The following is a 6,369-nucleotide window of genomic DNA, read 5'->3' on the forward strand; positions in this document are numbered from 1 at the left end:
TAGCCGAGTAATTGTTTATAACTAAAGAAATTACCTTTTTTTCTTTGTCGATAATTATACAATAAAATAATAAAATTGGATTTTTTTCTTTATGTACATAATAGTATCACTCTTCAAGATTAAAATGAAAGAAAAAAAAATTTAATTCACTCCATATCGTTCTGTTGAAATTAGGTTGAAAAATAACATGTTTTTAATTAACAAATGGAATAATTTATAAACTATTCATTCGATTGAGTTCGAAGTTTTTTTATTTTGTTCAGTATCGTGAGGGGAACATTTTCATGAAGTTTCAATCCGATCGTATTATTATTAATAAAGTTATTAAACAATTAAATAACTTTTTTTTTATTTAAAACATAAAAAATTGAGATAAATAATAATTTTTTTTACAAACTAATATATATTTTTATTTAGTTTGAAGAAAAATTTTTCACATATAAAACGAAATATATCTATACAAAAATTCACCGTGCAGCCTACTAGCGCATTATGCAATAGCCAGTAAGGTGAAGAAGTCTTCTGATAAGTTTCATGAAAATCGGTTAAAAATTAGCTGAGCAACATTGCACGGCGAGCGAAAAAACACGTTTTGAGAAAAACGCGTTTGAAGTTTTCAATACAAAAAAGTAGTTTTTTTAACTATTGCCTTGAAGACGTTATGCGTTCGAAAATAACTTTTGCACTAAAACCAAGATTTTCTATCACTTGTTCATAGTGCTTGCTACTGACAATTAATAAAATTATATTGACAAGAAAGCAAAAGAATAGAGCGATCTCGTGCGCATCGTTAACTGAATTTGGTAGCATTTGAAGTGCTACATTTATGTATACTGTAGACTTCAAATACTTCGAATTGTAGATTAATAATTTAGGATTATATTCTACAAATAGTAAATTAATTTTTAAAGCAAGAAAAAATTATGAAAAAAAATTTTTTTTACACAAGTTTCCCCCCTTAAATAAAAAACACTGGATATGCACTTGATAAAATACGGATATAAACAAAGTAGAATTCTAAAGAGTCTGTATAAAACCTTTTTAAAATTATTCCTTAGTTTCGCATAAAATTCCATATACCTTCAAATCGGTTATAGATGGGTGATTCTCCGCGTAGCGCACGATTTGGAGTCTGAAACTTTAAAAATATTTTTTTATCAAAATGATAAATATCAATACATATTTTTGAAGATAAAGTGTCAAGAAATAAATATCCATGGTGGGCCGGAAAAATTTTTTATAATTTTTTTAAACAAATTAAAAAAAAATTCTTTGCTTTTTGAATTCTATAAAATAGTTGAAATTTGTTTTAAAATGTTTATGGAAATTTTTGGGGTAACTAACAAAAATGTATATATATAGCGCGAGCGACAATTAAAAATTTTGCTTTCGGTAATTTACGGAAATTTTCGAGGTAATTTATGAAAATTTATGCGGTAATTTATAGAAATTTAGGCTATATTTCATAAAAATATGTAAAGCATAAATTGCAATTAAAAATTTTTGATTTCGGTAATTTATGAAAATTTTCGCGGTAATTTAAAAAATATATATATAGAGCGAACGACAATTCAAAATTTTTATTTTGGTAATTTATGGACATTTATGTAATTATTTATTACTTATCTAATGTTTAATGTTTAAAACAAATTGCTTTGCTTCACTTTCTATGTGCACTTATAGACACTTCAGTGATACACGCCGTTCACGCCTTACAATGCCAAAAAGGCTATACCATGACGATGAGGCCATACCATGACGCACAAGAAAAACTGGGTTTTTCAAAAATTTATTATCGACTTTCAATCTGTTTCATATGCATGTTATTTATATTCACTGAACTAATACTACGACACTTCAGTTGACATAAAATATAAATATTGATTAATTTTATTGAGAAATATTGGAAGGCCATGACGATTCTGTGATTCCCTATGCACATTTGATGCTTTCGATGTGAGAAAAACAAAAAAATTAATTCTGAAAGCAGTTTCCCTCTTAGTAATTTACGTAGGAGAGCTTATTGTTGCTTTTAACTAATGTTGAGTGAAGTTTCGATTTGATTTTTATGTAAAAAAAATGCTATTTTTTAAAAAGGCTATACCATGACGCAAAAACGAGGGACAAGAATTAACAGCAAAAAAATGAAATAAAATAAATTTTTTTTTTATCAAATGCTTTGTTGTTCATAATTCTACTAACATAAACAATACGAAACTATCAATAGTTTTTATATTGATTACTATATTTTACTAAAAATAACATTTTTTTATATAAAAGTGGTACTGGGGACAGATCATACCATGACGTTTTTGTACCTTAAAACAGCTTTTTAAGTAAAATTATAAGCTTTTAAATAAAAACGACTGTAGGCTTTTGTTTGTAAACATAGAAATTAGTTCTTTCCGTTGGATTTATTGCAATATGTGCAAACGATTTTTTAAAACATACGAGGGACATTAAGTTGTACGCTACGCGGAGAATCATCTAGATTTATATTGACTACCGTATATTAACCCTATTGTAAATTCGCGTTTAAGATCCCGCATAAGATCACTTATGGTTTCTCATATGAGATACTACATGAGATCTTACGAGAATCCTATATGGAAACTCATGAGACAAATCTCATGAGTATCCATATAGAATTCTATATGAGATCTCACATAGGATTCCACATGGGAATATGTAGTAGTTATTTAAAAAAATAGGAGACATATTTTATATTTTAAACACAAAATATTGTTGCTTTATACAAAATGAACTCAAAATTTTGTCCGATTTTACGTATCTCTTACCGTTTTTGAGATGTCCTTATAAGATTTCGTATAGAATCTTATATAAGAAACCATAAGCGATCTTAAAAAGGATCTCACATGGGAATTAACAGTAGGGAATCTAATAAAACCAGTATGATAACCTTATACAATATTACTTAAATACAAACCGGATAATTTATAAAATAAAAAGATGTTTTTTTATTATACTTAAAATATAATTGAAGTGGCAAACAAAATTTTACTGGATAGAATTCACAACAAGCCAGTTAGCCGACAAAGTCTTTTAAATCAGTATTAAAACCAGGCTGAAATTGTATATGTGCCAAAATGTTATTTCATTGTGATATGTAGAAAGCGAATTGATTCGATTAAAAGGCATCTCTAAACTTTTAATAATTTATTTCATTGTTTTGAAAGGTTAGATAATTCGAAATTGATTCCCTAAAAAGTCTTGTACTGTCGTAGGTTAGATCTCCGGTTACGATAGAAATATTTATCCTTGAATGTTTGATACTCAAAAGTAATTATTAAAATAATAATAATCAGGAATTTTAATAACATAATAATAATAATAATGTAACAATTTATTATTTTTTTACTACTTTTATTAAATACCCATGTTTGTATCTGGTAAGATTCAGAATTTTAAAAATTATCTTCTTTTACAGATATATTGAAAGCGGTTACTGAGTTCAAGTCAATGTCAAATAATTCAAAAATTGATTCAAATATAAATTGTTTACCGTCAGTTCCTGGCTTCACTGAAGTTGAAGAGAAAAGTTGTTTAGATCCTGATGATTCGGATGAAAATAGTAACTCGATTGATAGTATAATTCTTCAATTATCACCGATTAATGACGAACATTTGAATATAGAAGGAAGGGATACATATTGGAAAAATCTACATGTTGATAATGGTGGTATGTTTTGCATGTACTTAATAAATAATAATGGGTATAAATTGTAGCTTTATATGAGACATTTCACAATTTCCCCAAGTTTCAGTTTTTATTCGAGAAATCGTTTTTTTGACTTAGGACATTAACCGTCAAATGCCTCATATGCTAAATATTTTGTTTGTGAAATAAAAATGTAATTCAAAGAAAATTTAAACAGATAAATTTGACACAAATGACAAAATCTATTATTTGAATATAGTTTTCCATATCCCAGTAAAAAAAGGTTGATAGCACGATACGGTAGTCCATATAACAGTGCAGTAGCTTGAATATGGAATTCGACTTTTTTCATATAGAAAATTTTGGTACTATATAGAATTATAAGAAGGTTTTATATGGACAACTTTTATGACTGGTTTATATAACAAATACCACTTAAAATGAGACAGTCATAAATACAAGGTGATTAATTTATTATATTAAAATTATTATTATATACAAAATGCAAATTTTGTTAAAAGAAGTAAATATTTCTTAGTTTATATTTGACAGTAGAAATAAGTGTACAATAAGTAACTGTATTCTTTCTTTCGAACGGTAAGTTTCTGCATTTATCGATAGTGGATATAAAATTAAACGCGCGAAAATGTGATTCGTGTAGTCAGTGTATAAAAAAGTGCGTTTGTTTTAACAGTAAACGAAATATTTTTTTTTCACCCTGCATTTATAACTGAGTCATTTTAAGTGGTATTTCTTATCTAAACCAGCCATATAAAACCTTTTTATAATTCCACGCGGAAAAAACAAACTAACCATTTTAGCACCAAACTGCTTTATCCTTTAATAGTATTTAACGTCGTTTTTTTAAACAAAAAAATTAAACTTCTGTCACAATTTTTATTATTTTTTATTGCTAATTTTTTATACAGTTTTTTCAAGATTCTGAATATTTAATTGCATAGATTTTTAAAAAATTCACAATAATTTTAGATCCAAAATAATGCTAGAAAAAAATTTGACACCCTTTAACAACATTAATTTCGATGAGTTGTAGTTTCACCGATCCCTCCCCTTAAAGTAATCTCTAATAATAATACTTATTTTTTTAAAACTCAAAGATAAGATTAAACCACGTTTACAAACTGTATCATAAATTTAAAAAAAAATGTTCGAATAATGATATCTATTTCATTTATTACTAAATATAAAAATGGTAAATTTTAAAAATTACCTTCTTACAGATGTGTTTGATGCGGATACTGATCCAGAACCTTCGTCAAATAAATCAATGATTGATTTAAATATTAATTGTTTACCGTGTATTGCTGAAACTTCTATCAATGAACTTGAAAAAAAAAGTTTTTTAGATCCTGATGGTTCGATTGAAAATAATGATTTGGTTGATAGTATCTCTTTTAACTTATCAACAACCAACACTTATCGTTTGCACTCGTCTCCTATTCCTAAAGAAACTTACAATATTGAATTAAAAGATTCATTATTTCAAAAAAAAGAAGCAAATAATCATGGTATGTATTATAAATTAATAATGCATGAACGTTTCAATAAATTTAATTAGTTTAAATTTGTTTAAAATTTTCATTTTGATATACATTATAACTTAATTTTGTATGACTTTTATATACAATTTATGTTTTTTATTTATGTTGTTCAATTGCTTCCTCATGGAGGAAGCTTTGTAAAACTCAAATTGTTCGAACTTAATTTTTTGATGTATCTATATGTTTTTCGACCTCAGGTATCCAAAAATCACATTTTTAAAAAATTTCGTTCCGTGTGTGTGTATATATACATTACATATTCTTAAAAATCTCGAATACTATAAGAAGTAAAAAGATAATTTTTGTAAAATTGTAGGTCTTACTGGCGGACAAATAATGAGAAAACTTTGAAAACTTTAAAAAAAACTTTAATATTAATAAAGATTAACTATTTTTTTTGCATTTTAAAATTTTTAAAAAATCGTTTTTTGCCTATAACTTTAAAAAAATGTTAGGACACTTACGAATATTTTTATTTAATTTTGTAGTATTTTTTAAGACGCATCTTTTGAGCCATTGGCGAACATTCTACTGATATTCTATCCAAAGTTATTTAATTTTTAAAAATTAAAGAAAAATGCTTTTTGCTTATTACTTAAAAAAATGTATTGACACCAATAGATATTTATCTCTACTTATCTAGAGTTTTTTAAAGCGCATCTTTTGACCTATTAGCGAATATCCTACTGTTATTTACCGCGAGTTATTGACATTTTGAAATTAAAAAATATTGAAAAACCTGTCTTTTTTGCCTTATTTATTTAAAATTTTTCATGTATTTTTAAAAGTATTATGAACAACTTGGAGAATATTTACAAACGAATCAATTAACCTATTGATCCTTTTATTGTGAAATATTACGAAGTTATTGATGTTAAAAATCTATCTCACCAAATACCCGAAAATACAACTTAACACCTTTTTAAAATTATTATTAAACCAAATAAGTTACCCTAAATTGATCACAAAAAATCTCCATAGTGTTCATTTAATGAACACAAAAAGTTCAACTTGGCAGCGGTTTTTTTAATATCTTTTAGTATAATTTACGAAAATATAGTATCGAATTACAATCTAACGCATCCCTACAAGAAAATATACATGTTCTTGCGCAGGTTCATGTACAAG

The sequence above is a fragment of the Leptopilina boulardi genome, unplaced genomic scaffold, assembly GCF_019393585.1.
Source record: "Leptopilina boulardi isolate dan_hultmark-lab unplaced genomic scaffold, ZJU_Lbou_2.1 LbouV2_87, whole genome shotgun sequence".
Classification (NCBI taxonomy): Eukaryota; Metazoa; Arthropoda; class Insecta; order Hymenoptera; family Figitidae; genus Leptopilina; species Leptopilina boulardi.